This window comes from Mirounga angustirostris, unplaced genomic scaffold (genome assembly GCF_029215605.1).
Source record: "Mirounga angustirostris isolate CCGP_5_RB_7025 unplaced genomic scaffold, mMirAng1.0.hap1 SCAF_4, whole genome shotgun sequence".
Taxonomy (NCBI): domain Eukaryota; kingdom Metazoa; phylum Chordata; class Mammalia; order Carnivora; family Phocidae; genus Mirounga; species Mirounga angustirostris.
In genome coordinates this window covers 48,599,330-48,621,001 of record NW_026991712.1, presented here as the reverse complement: position 1 = coordinate 48,621,001, position 21,672 = coordinate 48,599,330, and positions in this window count along the sequence as shown.

Below are 21,672 nucleotides of genomic sequence, written 5' to 3'. Positions count from 1 at the left end.
GTTATGTTTATTTATGTAACCTAGTAATGTGACTCTGGTGGCTAGGTATTTCCTACAGAAAACATCACTGAACCATTCTACAATTGGTTAATAAATAATTATAATAGCTCAAATTTCCTAAAATAATTGCCTGGCATTAAAGTGGTTCCTGAGTCATTTCATTAAGTTTCAAGGACTTAACTCATATTTTCTTATAGTATTCAAAGCTACCTGTGACTTTTCCACAATTAAGAAAATGAACTGCATGTTTATAAAAATACTTAACCATCAAAATTTATGGTAAGTCTGATATATATCTTAACAATAAGCAGGCAATATCTTTCAAAAATATGAATTATCATCACTACCATCATCACTAAAAGAAAGAGAAAATAATTCAAAATGACCAGAACTTTTGTCATAATTAATATTCAGAGTTAAAACCAATTCCAACTTCAAATGAATTCTGTGAAATCTGTGGGATGTTGTAAACAGTTTAAAAAGTTGCCTGAAGCACGTGAATGCTTTTCTCCACTTTGCTCTTTTTCTCCTTCACCTCTACATACTTTCTCCTCTTGTTTTCTCCCTTTCCGTTTATTCATATTTGTCTCCCACTTTGTTTTTTCTCTCCACTGTTATTTATGGAAAAATCCAAAAAAGCCGTAGTTTATATGTGAAATATCTACTTGTCATATAATAAGAAATATATTTGGTCTTTGTCCTGAGTTCTGGCACAGAGCTCCTAAAACCTTTGGAATTTCCTGAGTGATAGGAATGTCTTCTGCTATTCATAACAAACCCTTTGGGTCACACCTGAGTTTATAATGCAGTGACTTAGGATGGGGTCCCTAGATAACCTCCAGATGGGCCTGATCACCAGAGCAGGAGATTAGAGGGTTGGAATTTTTAGCCCTATCCACCTGCCTCTTGGGAAGGGGAAGCCTCGCTGCACACTGAGCTCTCTCTGGGAAAGCTCTGGAACAAGACTTGGAGAGCTTCTAGGTTGATGAACACACGGAAGTTCTGGGAAGGTAGTGCACCTGGAGAAGGCTCGGGAGCTCTTGCTCCCTTCCCCACCCCCTTGCCCTATGCATCGCTTCCATTTGGCTGTTCTTGACTTGTATCCTTTATAATAAACTGGTCAACATGAGTGAAGTGTTTTCCTGAGTTCTGTGAGGCATCATGGCAAATTATCAAACCTGAAGGGGGGTGGTGGGAGTCCACAATTTACAGCCAGTCAATCAGAAGGATGAGAGGCCGGTACTTGTGACTGGTGTCAAAATTGGGGGTGCCTTTTGGGACTAGGCCCTTTAATTTGTGAGATCTGATATTAACTCCAGGAAGACAGTGTCAGAACTAAATTGAATTGTCAGACACACAGTTGATGTTGGAGAATTGGAGAATTAGTTGGTGTTAGAAAACACCATACTACAAATGCTTCAAAATTAACAGATGATTAGATAATTGCTCTAGATCTTTGCCTATTAATTGAGTATTCAAGGGATATTTGTTATAAATGCCTTTTGTATTCAAGGACCGATTTTGTTCACTTTTTAAATGAGCTAAAAGTGGGACGGGTGGGAAATTCTGCTGTAAAATTCTTTCCTGAAAGACTGGATTTGTAAATGCCAAGCAGCATGAAGACATTTTATGCAAAGTTTATCATAATAGTTCTTATTTAATACACATGCAATATGTAATTATTATTGTACTAGCTGAGAGAATCTCTCAAATTACAAGACTCATCACTTAACTTGAGGACACTACCAGGTGGCCAAATGTATGCCTTGGATAAAAATGAATTAATTATGAGGTCAGTGAACTTATTAAAAAAATATACCTATAAAAATTAAATTTGTAAAACACCTATATTGGGATGAGCTTTGCATTACGGATCATTTCTTTGCATACTAAAACTATTTACATTAGATTCTTTATAAAATAATTTGAAAAAAAATTCTTTCAATGGTTGAAAAAAAACACAAATGCCTTTAGGGGTTAGCAAACTAACAGGCTAGATCTAAGATAATGGGTAGTGGTGAAGAGTGTGAAATAGTGCATTTCCAACTAAAACATCCACAAGCAATCTATTAAGAAATAGTGAGTGGTGGGGTGCCTGGGTGGCTCAGTCGTTAAGCGTCTGCCTTCGGCTCAGGTCATGATCCCAGGGTCCTGGGATCGAGCCTCACATCGGGCTCCCTGCTCCACAGGAAGACTACTTCTCTCTCTCCCACTCCCCCTGCTTGTGTTCCCTCTCTCGCTGTGTCTCTCTCTGTCAAATAAATAAATAAAATCTTTAAAAGGAAAAAAAGAAATACTGAGTGGGCAAATAAATACAACTTCGACACTATTATAGAAGATAAAATCCTATTTGTAATAGCAACAAAAGAGACAGCAACATTTATAATAGCAACAAAAAATATAAAATTGAACAAATAATAAGAACATGGTAAAGCTATATGAAGATTTAAAAAATAAACCCTCAGTCTAAAAAAGCAAGAACTGCAAGCAAATCTTGATCTCTTTGCACTGTGTTTTTCATAGTGAAATGCGTGCAGCAATCCTGTGTTATGTGTTATCTGATTGAACAACCGAGAAGAAGGGAGCTACAAACAAGGGAGATCATTGTGGGGTTGGAACAAAATCGGAGGTATCAGTATAAATTCATCATTTCTGATATAAATATGGTAGTTTGTCTCCAAAGATGGCTCCTGTCAACCTCTTCTCTCCCTGCACGTGCACAAGAGAGGTAGGATCTATGTCTCCACCTGTTTGAATCTGGGCTTGTCTGTGTCTACTTTTATCAATAGAATTTTCAGGAAGGGACATGGGGCCAGTTCCAGACTTTGCCTGTAAGAGCAGAGGCAGTTCTGCTTCTCTCTCTGACTCTTGGGATACCTCCTCTCAGAATCCACCCATCACGCTATGGAAGCCTAAGCTGCCTGGAGAGGCCACGTAGAGGTGCTCTGGTGGAAAGTCCTGGCTGAGCTCTCAACTGACAGCCAGCTTCAACTGCCAAGCTTTGGAGGTCAATTCCAGTCAAACCTCCAGACACCTCTAGCCCCAGCCACCACTGAACAACAACTGCTTAAGAAGCCCAAGTGAGGGTGCCTGGGTGGCTCAGTTGGTTAAGCGACTGCCTTCGGCTCGGGTCGTGATCCTGGAGTCCCTGGATTGAGTCCCGCATCAGGCTCCCTGCTCGGCAGGGAGTCTGCTTCTCCCTCTGACCCTCCTCCCTCTCATGCTCTCTGTCTCTCATTCTCTCTGTCTCAAATAAATAAATAAAATCTTTAAAAAAAAAAAAAAAGAAACTCTTCCTCTGGGGCGCCTGGGTGGCTCAGTCGGTTAAGCGACTGCCTTCGGCTCAGGTCATGATCCTGGAGTCCCAGGATCGAGTCCGGCATCAGGCTCCCTGCTCGGCGGGGAGTCTGCTTCTCCCTCTGACCCTCCTCCCTCTCATGCTCTCTGTCTCTCATTCTCTCTCTTGCAAATAAATAAAATCTTAAAGAAAAAAACAAAAGAAGCCTAAGTGAGAACTGCCTAGCTGAGCCCAGTCAACACACACAACTGTGAGAGACATTAATACGCTGTTGCTTCAAGTCATTATGGCTTGGGGTGGTTTGTTATGCAGCAACAGATAGCCAAAAACTACTGATAGACCTTGAAGAAAGAATACATTCCAGAAACAATGAGCATAATGCCCAGATCAGAGTTCAAACTTTTCTAAATATCATTCCACACCAAGAGGAACCAATTTTTTGTTTGCTTTAGAAATGGCTGATTCTGGGGCTGACGCAGGGAAAGTACAAGACAAGTCATAGCACAGCTTGTGCCAGAATATAAAGGAGAGCAACTAACTAACTAACTAACTAAGCAAATCAAAAGGACACAAGTAGGCAGTATGAAGGGGACAGATGTGGGACAATCTGAGAATCAAATGAAAACTAATGGATTAAAACAAAATTGAATAAGGGGCGCTTGAATGGTTAAGACCTTTGGCTCGGGTCATGATCCCAGGGTCCTGGGATGGAGCCCCGCATCCGGGCTCCCTGCTTAGTGGGGAGCCTTCTTCTCCCTCTCCTTCCGTCTACTGCTCCCCTCTAATGCATGCTCTCTCTCTCTCAAATAAATAAACTTTTTAAAAAACCAAAAATGAATAAAAAATAATCCATGAGTTCATACTGATAAGAAAGAGAGAAAGAGAGGAGAAAGGAGGAAGGAAAAGAAAGACAAAAGAGAAAAAGAAAGTCGACTTCCTTACAGTCTACTGCTGACGAATATAGAGAAGGAATATTGAAATTGGAAATTCATCACTTTATGACTATCATAAGGAAAAAAAACCCTTTAGGCAAGAATCATTAATGGATGCTCAATCACGGTGGGGAAGGGAGTCAGATAAGGAAGAGGATGTTTACATGGTGTCAAAACATCTCCCCGCAAATTATGTATTAATCACAAGAAGTAAAATAGTAACAATACAATGGAGAAAATAGACAAGATGTTGCCAAGGTAACCAAAATTGCCATCACCGAGGAAGGGCATATGGGCATCTTATGCTGCCAGACATGGTTTCCTGAGAAAGACCAACATCTGTTCTGTAGCATTCCCACCAAAAATGCAGAACCAAAATCCAATCTCAAGGAAACATTTGAAAAACTCACACTGGGTGACAGTGTATAAAAATAACTGGCCGGAATTCTTTAAACATGTGGTAGATGTCATCACAAGGAAACAAGTGAAACCAAAGAAAGGCTGAGGAACTGTTCCAGGCTGAGGAAACCAGACAAGACAACTAAAGCCAAAATGTGATCCTGCTCTGGATTACGTATTGGGGACAGCTGCATTACAACACCACTGGGATAAGTGGATAAAGGTGGAATATGGAAAAGAAATAAGAGAAATATATGCATGCTAAATTTTCTGAATTTGATTATTATGCTGGGGTTACAGAAGTTATCACTGTATCAAAGTTATCATTGTTCTTAGAAAATACACACTGAAGTCTTAGGGAGTAAAAGGGAATGATATATGCAATCTACTATTAAATAGTTTTTTAAAAACATGAAAAACTAATCATTGAACACTACATCAAAAGCTAATGATGTACTATATGTTGGCTAACTGAACATAATAATAAAAAAATTAAAAACAAATAAAAACAAAAAAATAAAAACATGAAAAACTGAGGGTGTGTGTGTGTAGAGAGAGAAAGAAAAGCAAATGTGCAAAATGTGTAAAAATTGGTGAGTTTAGATAAAACATATATTGATGTTCTTTCTCCAAATTTTCAAAATTAAATATTGTTTTTTAAAATTTAAAAATTATAAGAGAAACTGTGTGGGAAATAAAAAGACAAAATCTACCTGTAAGTCAAATTCTATCCATGAGCTTCAAGTTTGTGACCTCCAATTTCAAGTATTATCTGACTTCTCTGAACCAATTAAGGAAATAGTTAAACGAAACCCCCACCTAATTGCAGTAAAACTGAAATCAATGAAAATAAAAGACTGTTAAGCCTTCCACCTCATGGCTGATTCTGTTATAATCCTGAATATGACTACTTCCTAAAAATTAACTTTAAAAAAGATGGAGGAGGTAAATTTCAAAACAAGAAAGTAACGTGTTGTAAGAATTTCAGCCTACAGTCAGAGACTTGAAGATTGTTGAGGGCCTTGGGAGTCAGACTATCTGCCTGCCCAGCTCCTTTTCTCTTATCACAGAACAGGAATACTGTTATTGGGTGGTTTGGAGAGTAAGGAGTTATACCAGAGGACGGTTTTCCAGATAACAAGCTTTCACCTTAAATGCTTTTAAAAATAATTATTTTTTTCTAAAAACACTTCTGTCATTAGGGTACACTTTTACATATCTTCTTTTCATCGTGCTTCAGCTAACGTTGTTTGGGGTTTATCTGTCAGTGCCATCAACAGAGGACTTACTTATGTTCAGTTTGCTGATGGAATATTGTGGGGTTTTTTAAGATTTTATTTATTTATTTGACAGAGAGAGAGAGCACAAGCAGGGGGAGCAGCAGAGGGAGAGGCAGAAGCAGATTCCCTGCTGAGCAGGGAGCCCGATGCGGGACTTGATCCCAGGACCCTGGGATCATGACCTGAGCCCAAGGCAGACACTTAACCAACTGAGCCACCCAGGTGCTCCGCTGATAGAATATTGTTAAAAGGAGAGAATGTCCATGGGTAAGAAAAAACATGTGGGCTTCATGATAGAAATGCAAATGGATTATCCAGACCCCGCTCTTCCACCAACATGCACATCATTGATAGTCACTGGCTCTAGTTCATCTTTAGAAATTGAATTAAATGATACCATCTCCCAGGCCTATAGAGATCGCATAATCTTCACCATCCAATTCAGAAATTAATCTGCTTCTATCCTCTACTTAGAGACTGAAGAAGATGTAGTCACTCATACCAGTTGTCCCCATGCCTTTTTTTTTTAAAGATTTTATTTATTTGTTTGACAGAGAGAGAGGGTACAAACGGGGAGAAGCAGGCAGAGGGAGAGGGAGAAGCAGGCTCCCTACTGAGCAAGAAACCTGATTCAGGGCTCAATCCTAGGACCTGGGATCATGACCTGAGCAGAAGGCAGACACTTAACCAACTGAGCCACCCAGGCACCCCGCACTGAGTCCTGCATCAAGCTCCTTGCTCAGCAGGGACCCTGCTTCTCCCTCTGTCTGCCACTCCCCCTGCTTGTGCTCTCTTTCTCGCTGTCAAATAAATAAATAAAATCTATTAAAAAAAATCCATTTACTGTTCCACCAATAGGTAATTTTTTTAAAAACACATAAAAATATACATTTAAAAAGAAAGAGACAAAAAAGTAAATTATAAATGGGACCCTAATACTCCTTGCTCACACTACTTTGGAAAACACATTTTGTAGAAAAAGTCTAAATTCTTACATGTATCATTTGAGGACAGTCACGTTCACCCTCCTCGCTTCCCTCCCCACTGCTGTCCTCACACTCTATACTCCTGCCACCTGGGATTACTCTCCATTCTCTGAACAAGTCACGCACTGTCACACCTCCTTGTCTTAGCTCTTGCTTTCTCCTTGTTTTTCTAGTCAGGCAGAAAACAACCATCACACATATGCTACCTAGTCTTTAAGACCTTGACCCGAAGTCACCTCTCTTGTGAAGCCTTTCTTCTGCATTCCAGGTTTATTTCCTGCCTCACAGTACAATACGATCATCACACAGTGCACTGCTCCAAACCAGTGTGTATAGATTGTGTTATGCCCCTGAATTACAGGAGTCTGTAAACTCCTTCATAAAATGTCAGTGTCTTCTTTTTATCTTTGCCTGATTTCCAGCACCTTGTGCTTGGAAGGGCTCAATAAAAGCTTATCGAATTTAATTTCTTTTTTTTATACATTACGTCATTAATTTTTTTAAATTTTATTTTATTATGTTATGTTAATCACCATACATTACATCATTAGTTTTAGATGTAGTGTTCCATGATTCATTGTTTGTGCATAACACCCAGTGCTCCATGCAGAACATGCCCTCCTTAATACCCATCACCAGGCTAACCCATCCCCCCATGCCCTCCCCTCTAGAACCCTCAGTTTGTTTCTCAGAGTCCATAGTCTCTCATGGTTCGTCTAGGGAAGTTTTATCCTAGAGTTGAACCCTTCCTTTAAAAAGACCCTGTTTTCTAGTACAGCTGTGAAGGCAGTGATCGACCACAATGAGGATTAGAAGTAAGACTAGTCCTCAGGCATCTCACGTATATAGAAGACTAAGTGTTACCGACGGTAACAGTCATGATGAAACTCTAAGTCTTGATGTCTTCTTTCAGTAACAAAGTATTGCCCAAAGAATCTATTCCTATGAGGTATGAGATAAAATAAAATGAATAAAACTAGTGATTTAATTGTTGACTACACCAGCTTCATTTAATATTTAACTGGACCAAACTAAAAATAACACATTCCAGGAATAAAGTATGACCATTGCTCTATTATTTTCCTCAGCCATTTTCAGCTTCTCTGATTCATGGTGAGTGTGACAGAGCATCTCACGGCGCTGTGCACTGTGTGGAGACCAGATGAACTCAGGAAGAGGGTGGTGAGTCAGCATCATGGAGTTCCTGGTTTACACAGACAGCTGCACAGCCTGGAGGGTGTAGGAAGCCAAGAAGGCCCAGTCTGGAGTCAATGAATGACATGACAGCAAAATTCACACAAAGAAGGAGGTGTTGCCTCTGTGGTTAGGACTTATGACCTTCTCTGTGTAAAAATAGTTATGGGTTCCTCCATTTGTTTGTTGTTTAACTGGGTGCTCAGCTAATGTTAAAAATAAGATTGATTACTTTTAGAGCGATGGGAGGTCCTAGACCAGGGGGTTTTAACTATTTGTTTGCCAAGAATTCTTTTGAGAAGTTGAAGAAAGGATCCATGAATAATTTATGAAGACGTGTCCTATGCCTGGGAAAAACCTTTATCAGGTTAAAAGGTTCCGGAGCCTTCTTTCTCTCCTATGGTTTAATGATTTGTGTCTGCAATTCATTATTTCTGTGTTGTGCTTTTTCAAAATCAGGGCAGTCATTGGTGTGGTTCTTGAACAACTTCTTAAAACTCTAAACATTTATGTAAGGTCTCCAGAAGCATTTTGGCAGAAATATCAATGGCCAAGAATCAAGCCAAACTTCCTGGAAGTTTTAGCAAATTTTTTTTTTGCATAAATAAACAAAACATCTTGAATAACATAGTTTATAAGTTCCAAAATACACATTTTCCTAATAAAATGAAGACTGCACAAATAAGATTTTAATATGTACTAAAATTAAGTCAACTCTTTCCATGTTAAACCTGGGCCCTCCGAAGTCACCAGTTGTCAGTAAAATAATCATACAGATTCCTAATTATATGGCCAATATTGAAAGCTCATAGGCCTATTCTAATGTATTTGAATCAATATGTATTATTTGCTTTACTAAACCTAGACCAACAGAAAGACTTTTATGAAGGATTCCATGTTATATGAAATTCTTCTATACAATCATGCATTCACTTATTACTATATTTTCCTAAAAAAGAAAAGAAAGCAGGCCACAAAATTCAGCAAAATGATTAGCATTTCTCAGAATTCAGCCAAGGGTAATATAAATAAGAAAGGAATAATTTTCAAACCTTGGCCTTTAACCTCAAAATAGACTGGGATATCTATAAAAACTGAAGCCTATATATGATTCTGATTATTCTTTTTTTCTAGAGTAGACATTTTAAAGTATTAACTTTTAAATCATCCATTCCACTTTTTAGAAACTCAGTTTAGCATGTCCTTATAAAGCAAAGGAAATCTTTCAGAATATTTTAGCTTGCTTTCAACAAGATATGGTTTAGACAGCTACTCTAAGAGCAGGAGAGGAAGGGGGAAAAAAGCATTCTAAGATATATAATTGACTTCTCCTACAACTTAAAATATGGAGAAAATTGAACATCTCATCCAATTTTCTATCTCCGTGTCTCTCCTGTGCTGCACTGAAGGCTTTGTAAACACGAGGCTGGAGTGTTGTCAGCCAAGGTTTCAAAGGGCAGGGTATTTCTTACTCTGTTTTTTGTTGGGACTTTGAGCTTATCTCTTCTGCTTATCCCAAATCAAGCTCCTGTTGCCCCAACAGCTACTCCACTTACAACACTCTGTTGACCAGAGAGAGACCAGGACTGGAGGGGTGGTGGTGTGGGAATGGGAGAGAGGCTAAAAGCAGAAAGCAGGCCGAATGACAGCGGATGGGGGGAGGCAACAGACATCCTGTCCCAGAGAACTTTGGGGACTGCCCCATGAACTCAAGGTTCAGTGGAAAACTGTATATTTAGCCACTGTTCCCACATAAGGATGTAAAAATTGAACCATAATAAATGGCTACTTCTTAATAAAGCTATTTTATTAAAATGTCTTACATAGTAATACCTCCTTAATCATTTAAATTGCCCAGAACTAGAGGTGCAGACACGCAGGTTTAGAAAACTTAACTCTAGCTATCAGATGGAAACAAGAAGATATATTCTGCCATCTGTAATTCGTAGGGGAAAATGAGCTGATCCAAAGACAAACCTATCTACACAACTTGACTGGAATGCTTATCTAGTCATGGCCCTAACATTTCACGATTACATAGTGAACACGGGGATACACCCTTACGATATTCTTAACTCTCTCTTCCTCCATCTCCACATCCACTTGGTCACCAAGATTTATCCAGTTGAAATGACTCTTGAGTAATGCCCCTCTTCCACCATCCAAGTCACTGCTTTACCTCTTCCAGATGGTCCACACAAGGCTACCCAGGGCAGCATTCCAACAAGCACGTGGCGAATCCACTCTTTTGCACACAGGACGAAGCCCAGCTCCTTGGCATGGTCTGCAGGGCCCTGTGCAGTTGGGCATCATTTTACCACCACCTAACTTCATTGCGCCAAGCCTGCTCTCTACCCTATGCACAGGGGATTCCTTGTGTTTCCTCCAATCCCTCTCAGGCTTCTATCTTTTACATAGACTCTTCCCTCTCCCTAGAAAGACATTTCTTTGGTCTTCCCCTGGTGAACTCCTCTTAATCTTTCAACACCAATTCAAATGTCATCTTCTCTGTAAAACTTTCTTGGACTGACCCCCCCCCCCCATCCTCACTCCCACAGGTGTGAGAAACCCCCTTACTGCAGAGGGTTTCCTGCAGCTTTTTGCTCATATCCCTATTAAGGTATTTATCACATTCTTCTGTCATGGTAGGGCACAAAGACCAACTTCAAAGTTGACTCTGTCACAAATTGCTGTGTGACCTCGTTGAAATCACCGTACCTCCTTGTACTTAATTTCTTCTTCTATAAAATGGGAATAAACACAGCTACCAAACAGGGCTGTTGTAACAGTTCACGAATGCATTAAAGCATCAACACAACTCCTGGCTGCAGTAAAAACTTAACAAATAGAGCTAAAATAATTATAATTAATAACAGTTATTACTGCATTAAGTATGCATGTAAATATCTATATAAGGCTTATTAAAATTCTATGAGGGTAAGAACTGTGTCTTTTTATACAATCTTCATCACACATATACATAAATTCAGTTTTTTGGTTTATCTCCTACATATCTAAATGGATTTTCTCTTTTCTGATGTGACCCCAGTTGTAAGACTCCTTCCTAGGTTCTTGTCTCTGGAAAAAACTGCCCAATTTGAAATAGATTTTTCAAAGTCCTGCTAAACCATAAGACACAGGCCCTGATGGGGAATATAGTTTTCAGTAACTACCGTGATTCAGTGATGATGTGCTGAGAATACTTACTCTAAATATTTATAGTTCCTTTCTAAAAAAACAAATCCTAAAGTATTTTTGAAGGAGATAGCAATAGGGAGGGAGGAGGGGAGGGTGAATGTTCGAAAGTGCGCATGCACAGAATATATATTATCATGGAATAACCCAAATGTTTAAACTATGTTTGTATTGCTCATTCCCAATATTTCCAGATGTCCTAAACCTTCCTTAATTTCCCTAAAGGGATTAAATTAGTACAGCTATATTGAAGACTTGGTGTGAACAGAATTTTAATCATAAACATCCCTTTAGTGTTTTATATTTTAGATCACATTCAGTCCCCTGAAGAAATATGCCATTTCAGGAACTTTATTTCTAACCTCCTAACATGTCCCCAAATAGTGATTTTAAACAAATGAGTTCAGGTTAAAAATCACACTGATGAAAGCAGAACACAATGTGTCTTACAGCTTGTCTTTCCATTGATTTCCCTGGTGTAGAAGCATTTATTGACATGAAAAGGTCCACTTCCTGCATCATCCAGAATTCTCCAGAAACTTTTAAATAATATATTTTAATGATATTTAATTGTATGTGTATTATATGTTTAATTATATATACTTAAAAATATGTTCTATTTTATTATATACATATATTTTGATTCTCCATATATTTTTAAAAGTGTATTTTAAAATACATAGTGCTGTATATATATTTTATATATTTTTAATAGCTTTATATATTTTTATATATTTTATATATAGTGCCGTATATATATGTATATATTATATGCCATATATATTTAATATATACACACACTTTTAAAAATATATATAGTGCTAGATATATATTTTATATATATTTTTGTATATATATTTTTATATATATAGTGCTGTATATATAGTGCCATATATATATGTGTGTATATATTATATGCCATATATATATTATATATATAGTGCCATACACACGCACACACCTTTTTATATATATGTAAGTATATATGTAAATATATTTACATATATACATTTTATATATGTATATATAATATATAAATATATATTACAAATATATATACATATATATTTACAAATATATATATTTAGATATGTATTTACATATATATGTAAATCACACACATATATATTTGTATACATATATATATATATATATAGCACAGGACAGTTAATATATATTAGCTATTATCCTGCATCCACTTTCCCTTCTTTCTGCTCATACTTTGTTCATTCTTCCTAACACCATCCTACCTACCAATCTTCACGTGGTCACTGTGTAGTTATGATCTCTGCGGCAACTAGTGTTGTTAACAGCTTAATCCTGTTATGTCAGATATACAGTGTGTCATTAATTCTAAGATGCACACTTTTTTCAAATTTTAACATCTCTCAAATCAGGATGCATTTAATCAATGACATACTGCCAACATAATTTGACTTTGCTTTTCTTTTTTAGTGGCACAGACAAGTAATAGTGTATATCATAATCTATAGCATCTTATGTTCAATGAAAATTAATCTTGCTGGTATTTGAAATGCCATCTTATTCACCAGCCATATCCTGTCTGTATATTTTACTTCCCCAACTTGTATATGGAATTATATTTTTATATTACTGTACCCCTAACCACTAGAATGTTATTAATTATGTTTCAGGAATTCATTAAGAATTTGATTAAAAATTAATGATACACCCAAGGAACCATGAGATTCTAGATTTCTGAAGAAACATTCAATTTTATTTAATTGTACGTAGCATAATATATTTATTGAGGTAGAGATATGGATATATTTTTAAATGATTTAATCTATTTGAAAAGATTTTCAGCAGGGATTAAGTTAAAAGAATCCATCTTTTCTTTATCACTAGGATACAACCAGATGTTTTTCTTTTTCTTATGCTTTCTCTGACTTTTCCTCTATCTTAAAGATAATAGGAATCTCGGAGAGGGCTTGGACCATTCCATCTTTCTGTGCAGGATTTTACCAAGGCTGCTAAGGGAAAATAAGATAAACTTTTAAAAACTAGTCTTCTGTCTTCTCTGCAGTTCACATTTTACTGTTTCCAGTCGTAGTGAGAATTCATTCCAAGGTAGAAGTATTGATGTTCGTTGAGTTTATAGAACTGCCTAAACTGCCTGTCCCTTAACCAAATAAAGTCCACAATTAATCTATAAGACAGAGGTAACATTAGACAGTCATATTCCAAAGGTCTGGGCAATAGTGGCTCACCTTTAAAAATCTCCACTTTAATGTATATCAAATAAATTATGGAACCAGAAATGAATTTTCAAGCTTGCACTGAGCTGTATTTCTCTTGTGCTCACTCCCGGCTCCCTCTTGCCTGCCCTCAAAGGGCACTGGGGCTTACCTGTCTTCTTGGCCAGATAAGATTCATTGTATAAACAAGTGCTAACCACTGGCTACATGTGGATACTCCACCACGTCAGGGAAGATGCAAAAATAAATTGCTTTTAAAGGACCTACAGGTTAATACAGACATATAAGACATGAGACCCCAGCCACCTCTTGAGAATGTCACCGCTGTTTGGGAGCAATGACACTGGCAATTTTCCTCCCTATCAGCACAAACGCTTATATTGAAGCTATGGTGAAGGAGACATGGCAGAAAACAGTATTTCATCCCCCTTGCCTTCCCCAGATGTCAGAGGCCTAAAAATAGCATAGGTATCTTTAAAGGAACTAGTGCCAGAGGAAATAAAGTTATTAAAAAATCGATATCCGGGGGCACCTGGGTGGCTCAGTCGTTAAGCGTCTGCCTTCGGCTTAGGTCATAATCCCTGAGTCCTGGGATCGAGCCCCGCATTGGGATCCCAGCTCAACGGGGAGCCTGCTTCTCCTTCTGACCCTCTCCCCCTCATGCTGTTTCTCACTCTCTCTCTCTCTCAAATAAATAAAATCTTTTAAAAAAAAATTGATACCCATTTGGCATAGAGAGAACAAGTTTCTACAGTTCAGAAACATGCATTTTCTGAGCTCAGAAAAATGAGGCTCCAGGCACTGAGATTCCAAGAAAAAGAACCCATTTTGGAGCTCTGAGAACCATGTTAGGAGAGTTGCAATATGCTCTCCCCTTAGAGCCGTCACAGGGATGCAGGAGGAGCAGATATGTTTTTTGGCCAGAAGCCCATGCAAGGCCACGTCACAGCTTCACTCTGGCTGGGCAGGATCTAACTGCTCTCTCTGTGCAGATGTGAGACTGCTCAGACCAGTGGAACACAGACACCTTCTAGACAGCTGGGACTGACAATAATACAGAGGCTGTGAAGACACACACTTTGTGTGTGTGTGTATGTAAATGTTTAGTTACAATACAGACTAACACAAAAAGGAAATACACCTTGGAGGTCATAAATCATTTTAGAACGAGAACTAATTATTCAAATAATCGTATTTTGATTTGAAATTTACCTATGTAGTAATCAGGTCAAATGAACATTAGCTACAAAAATGTACAGTCAAATAAATTTATCACAAAATCTGGACTGCCAAGTTGTCCTGTTAAATGATAAGAGAATGTTAGGTAAAAACAGGTAGATAAAGATAGTGGTCATTTCAGGATTATGATGAAGTTAAGTCTAGCCCATCTACCACTCAACATATATTACCTGGAGTGGTTCTACTGGGTAAAGAAAATAAACCAAATTGGGAATGAACTACCTAAATTATGATTTTACTTTAAAAATTTCTCTTTTAAAAAATTCCACTCTGGAAAACAGTATGGAGTTTCCTCAAAAAGTTGAAAATAGAGCTACCCTATGACTCAGCAATTGCAGTACTGGGCATTTACCCCAAAGATACAAATATAGTGACCCGAAGGGGCATGTACACCCCAATGTTTATAGCAACAATGTTCATAATAGCCAAACTATGGAAAGAGCCAAGAGTCCATCAACAGATGAATGGATAAAGAAGATGTGATACACACACACACACACACACACACACAATGGAATATTATGCAGCCATCAAAAAACACGAAATCTTGTCATTTGCAACAACGTGGATGGAACTAGAGGGTATTATGCTGAGCAAAATAAGTCAATCAGAGAAAGACATGTCTCATATGATCTCACTGATATGAGGAATTCTTAATCTCAGGAAACAAATGGAGGGTTGCTGGAGTGGTGGGGGGAGGGAGGGATGGGGTGTCTGGGTGATAGACATTGGGAAGGGTATGTGCTATGGTCAGCGCTGTGAATTGTGTAAGACTGTTGAATCACAGACCTGTACCTCTGAAACAAATAATATATGTTAAAAAAAAAAAAGATAGTAGGAAGGGAAAAATGAAGGGGGGGAATCGGAGGGGGAGACGAACCATGAGAGACTATGGACTCTGAGAAACAAACTGAGGGTTCTAGAGGGGAGGGTGGTGGGAGGATGGGTTAGCCTGGTGATGGGTATTAAAGAGGGCACGTTCTGCATGGGGCACTGGGTGTTATATGCAAACAGTGAATCATGGAACACTACATCAAAAACTAATGATGTGATGTATGGTGATTAACGTAACATAATAAAATAAAATTTAAAAAAAAATTCATGTAACTATCCACACAGCTGCACTAGCAAAATCATATGGCTTCATAGGTGCAAACATATAAGTCTTATCAAACTGCACGTTTTAAACATGTGCCCCTTATAGTATATCAACTAAACCTCAATAAATCTGCAAAAAAAATCAATGTAGGTATGTATGAAGTTATATTAATATACAAGACAACACAGTGGGCACAGAGGATTATTTAAGGAAGGAGTAGTGTTTCAGAGAGAGATTGGTATTAGTGCTTTAATCAAATCTTTAAAACCATTTATTCTGATACCTTTTTGTTCAGAAGTAGAACTTATCAAAGCAGGTGTGATGAAAGGAAATAATACTAAATGATTAGTGTGTGCTCCCCAAGCTGTGTGTGAAACTTCATTACTGTGTGAGCTGTGCCAGTCACAGCAAGGTAGCCAGGAATCACTCTTATGAAGTCCGGAAGGACCCAAAACCCCCACCCCAATTTAGACCCGCGGGTGCTGCCCCACAACCTCCACCAAAGCCCATGTCAGGAGCTGAGTCCTTAAGGACTGAAGAAAACTGTCCTCTGAAAAAAAAAAAAAATGAAATGAAAATTATACTTCAGAAAAAACTTAGAAATAATTGTAAAGTTGATGAATAAAGACAATAAAAATATAGCTGCTATTGCTGTAAATCTGAAAATATTGCAAAATAGTGATAAATGTGGGTGGAAAATACAAGGCAGAAATCAAAGACTGTAGACTGTAGAAGAAATCTTCCTACAAAAAACAGATATAACAAATAATAAGCGTGATAGTTTATTTAAACCTTACCATACTTAATCCCAGCCTCCATATACATTGATTATTTTATAGTTACAGGAGGAAAAATTTCTCCTAAATTATGGACATTTAATTTGTTACCTTCACTAACTTTCTTTTGAAGAGATTAAATAAATTTGTAGACTGCCTCTCTTCTGAATTAATTTCCACAAGTTCTTTTAGATAAACTCAGGAAGAACAGACCAAGAAAAAGTATCTACCACTTAAGTGCCATTTTAACAGGAAAAGACATTAGGTTTAAAAGAGTCATCTTTTTTTTTTTTATTTTACTATGTTATGTTAATCACCATACATTATATCATTAGTTTTTGATGTAGCGATCCATGGTTCATTGTTTGCATATAACACCCAGTGCTCCATTCAATACGTGCCCTCTTTAATACCCATCACCAAACTAACACATCCCCCTACCCCCCTCCCCTCTAGAACCCTCAGTTTGTTTCTCAGAGTCCATAGTCTCTCATGGTTCGTCTCCCCCTCCGATTCCCCCCCTTACCAGTGCTCTCCACCCTTGTGAAATTTTAAATATCATAAACCAAACTCTAGATAGTCCAGTGTAACTAAGGGAGGGATATATATGTAATCAGTTAATAAGTCTGTTCAAAGTTTTGGATTGATTAGGAGTTGAAAATAAAGCACGAAAAAGAATGAGGGTACCAAGAGGAAAAAAAATCCTACTTACTTTTGATTTTATGCACATAGACATCTATAAAAATAAAAATTACAGCATGTGATTTGAAATACAAAAAAAAAAGCATGAAAATGTGTATTTTGTTCTAAACAGTTTGCAAAGACCTTCAAGGTGTGGCCACACCTTGTCAAACTGTGTGAAGGCACCACGAGACATGTTTGCTGAGGGTAGTTCAGTGGATGTTAAGTGATAAAGCAATTGGCAACACCAAGACTTAATGGCCTTCAGCCAGTGGCAAATTCACTGGTCTCTGGCACATTTGGGACTGTAAAGTTATGTAAAGGGAGAATCTTTCAGGAGGCAAAAAATATAGATTTGTTCCTTAAATAGTCATAGTCCAAGAAGATCAACATCACACAATTAGAACTTCTAATTGCAAATTCTTTTAGTCTATAAAAGTGGTTGGGAGTACAGATGGTTTTGTAAAAAATGAATATCACACTATTTAATCCCTGCATATGCATCAATGGAAGAATTAGAGTCTACGACAGTATTATGTGACTAAAACATTAACTTAGAATTTTTTTTTTAAAGATTTTATTTATTTATTTGACAGAGAGAGACACAGCGAGAGCAGGAACACAAGAGGGGGAGTGAGAGGGGGAGTAGCAGGCTTCCCGCGGAGCGGGGAGCCTGATGCCGGGCTCGATCCCAGGACTCCGGGATCATGACCTGAGCCGAAGGCAGATGTTCAACGACTGAGCCACCCAGGCGCCCCTAACTTAGAAATGTTATAGCTTGGGGCGCCTGGGTGGCTCAGTTGGTTAAGCGACTGCCTTCGGCTCAGGTCATGATCCTGGAGTCCCTGGATCAAGTCCCTGGATCGAGTCCCTGGATCGAGTCCCGCATCGGGCTCCGTGCTCGGCAGGGAGTCTGCTTCTCCCTCTGACCCTCCCCTCTCTCATGTGCTCTCTCTCAAATAAATAAATAAAATCTTTGAAAAAAAAAATGTTATAGCTTGTTGTTTTCATGAAATGTGTTCCCTTCCTCCCCATTGCTACCAAATTGCACTTTTCCTTGAGTAACATGTATGGGCAAAGTAGACATGGACACAACACACATATAATAAATGTCTAAATGATTTTGGATAATGACTAGTCTTAGAAAAATAGAGCAATCATGTTCCTTGAGGAATCAGTTTTTAACGTGGCTTCATCTTGGTGACTATTAATAATAATAAAATAATCCATTTCTACCCCATTCAGGGTGGTGGATTATCCCAGATTTTGTTGTCTTTCCTCATAACCTTGGCAAATTGATTCTTTCACAGGAGGAAATGTGAGATGAAATTCAAGCCAGGTGATTTTTCAACCTAAGATGTAACTTGGTGGAAAACCAACACTGTAATTAGTAAGAGTATCAAGCAATTTTTATCTGTAGAATCAGTAAGTTGGAGCGAAGCAAGCACTACATCTGGGGAGTACAACCCTACTTAATCCACATTTCCCCTCTCTTGCCTAGTAATTGTGCAAGCTCAGGCAATTTGTTCAATTTTGCTAAATATCCTTTTTTTCCCCAATCTGTATAATATGGAGAATAATGTCTATTATAGAATTTTTGTGAAATTAAGGTAGATAGTATTTTAAAGCACAATTGATGGCATATAATAGGAACACAATAAATGGAAGGTATTTCTATCACTGTTATTATTTCGATGCTTACTATGATACCCCCCTTTATAGTTCTCGCTGGTAATTGAAAGCTGCTTCATGAACAAATCTACACAGCACTCACAGTTGGGTTTGTATGAGAAGCAAGTGAGTTTGCAAGTGCATGTAATGAGTAAAAGAATAAGGCTCTTTCCCAACTTGTCCCAGAAGCAGAGCCAGATACCTAAGCATGGATGTCAACCTTGAGAAAGAATGACAACCAGAACTGTTATACTGAAAGATTATAATGTATATGAGGTAGATAGAACTAAAAGGAATATTCAAAGGTCTACCAATCTTCCCCACCCCCCCACCATCATCACCACCACCCCTCCCTAGAAAAGAATAGCAGGAAAAATTCTTCTTCTTAAAATGGGAATGCATTCAATATTACAGTCCAAACTTTCAAGAAAGAAGTTCAAAACATATACCATCTGTCCTCCCACCTCCCTGCTGCCAGTTCGCAGGAAACAATAATCTACTTTCTGTCACTGTAATTGAGGTTCAATTTTCTGGAGTTTTATATAAATGGTGTTATAGTATGCACTTTTGGGGGTGGTGAAGAGAGAGCCTACCCAAGGTCCTTCCTCAACTGCTGCTGGATGCTGGAAGTTCCACTTTCGATACATTGTCCCCTCACAGTGGTTCCCAACCTTGCATAGGCTACAAGGCCCTGTGAGAACCTGATAAATTCTGGGAGCCACTTTCTGAGAAAACACACACACACACACACACACACACACTGGTGTAACACGCCAATAAAATATTGCGTAGAATTTCAGGGCATTCAGAGGAAAGAATTTGCTTTATCTTATAGCTTTTATGGACATAAAATATGATCAAACTGAAAATCTCCCTCTATTTATCACATCAAAGCTGGAAAGACAAGAGGAACTGGAAGCTCTGCAGAGCTGTGCATTCATATTTTCAGTGTTGACCAGAGGAGTTTTATTGCTCAGTGGATATTTTTTTCTCTTCTTTTTAAGGAAGCACAACACATGATGGAACCAACTTTCTTTATTGATTAATAGAAAGGTTGTCTTTTAAAAAAATCTGTAATTAGCTTATTGTGTGTGTTTTTGAGGGGGAGGGATACTATATCAATGTAATATTAACCTGTACATATATATTTATATATATGCAATATTAAATATATAAATTATAATTTATGAATATAAAATATAAGGGCAAGCTTACTCAATCATTTGCACACATATATTCTCTTGGAAAATGATGACTAAATCTGTATGCAAAACCACCCATCAGATTAAAGCTCTATTTGATATGTCTCAAAATATTTCATTTTGTGCCTAGATGATAACTTTTTTTCTCTCTTCCCTTCAGCAGTAAATGCTGCAACATTGTTTATCAAAGGAACAAATATAAAAGAGAGACATTGCTTTGAAGTGAAGACAGATAGATCCCCTGGCAAACTACAGCTTGAGGTGCAATTTCCTAATGTTTCCATTCCTAAAAAAGGAAATGAAAGAGAGAGACTCAACTCTTGAGAAAACTTTACTTTGATCTCAATTATAAAAAGTTATTAGCGGAAAGTGCATGTTTACATTTAGGATTCAAGAGGGGATATACTATGGAGTGTTTAATAAAAAGTTGAGTAAAAAGAAATGGATGGCTTTGTATTATTGATTTGAAAAATTTACCTCTTTTTTTTAAAGCAGTTGAAAAAATTGTTAAGGTTGATAAGTCACAGGAGTTGAAACAAAAAGTAACTAGTCCTGGAGGCCGGGGAGGTGAACAATATGGCAGAGCCCTCACCGGGGAAGCCGAACTCTGGGTTTCATCTTTAGCTCTGTCCCACTGCTAGTGATATTAAGCTTGAGCAAATTCCTGTAATCTATCGGGGCTCCAACTTGCCGACTCATAAAATACGTGGGATGAGCTAAATCATCTCTGAGGTACCTCCTGTCTACAACGACCTATTTCTTAGTCCCTGTTAACTAAGCCATATCCACACTCCAGCAAATATAAGTAAAATCTTAGCCTTGATAGAAATAGTTTTTTTAAAAAAATAAATGAATAATAAGAATTAAATAGTAACCATATGTCTGTTCATTTAATTAACATTATTGGGATTCAGCATATAAAAGGCACACATACAAAGAAAAAAAATTCCAGTCAGTTTTTGTTATTTGCATAAACACTATGTAATTGTAGATATCAAGAATAATTTTTGTCAGACTAAAATGTTCTAATTAATGCGTTCATTGTCTCTTGCCTGTCAAATGTTTTATTAAAGTCAGTAAAGAAATGATTTCATATTCTCCAGGCAAATATTTTTGAGGTAACGGAAAAACATCTCAGAATGGTCTAGAGAAGCAAAAAGGAGGGAGGAAGAGAGGGAGGGGGAGAGAGACAGAGAGGAATAATCCACAAAACGTAAAATGTCTCCTGCAGATACTAGAGAGAAGCTTATTTCAGGGAGGGGGAAAAAAAAAAGTATGAGACTCTTGTTCAGACTATAGCTGCCTTTCTTTTTCATGAGAGAGTCTCTTTTTTCTTTCTTTCTATCTTCCTTTCTTTCTTTTTCTTTCTATCTTCCTTCCTTTCTTTCTTTCTTTCTTTTTCTTTTCTTTCTTTCTTTTTGAGAAAACATATGCCATGTCTAGACAATTTAGGAATGAATATTCTTCTTATTCCTGCTCCAATCTCATTTTCTTTTCTAGT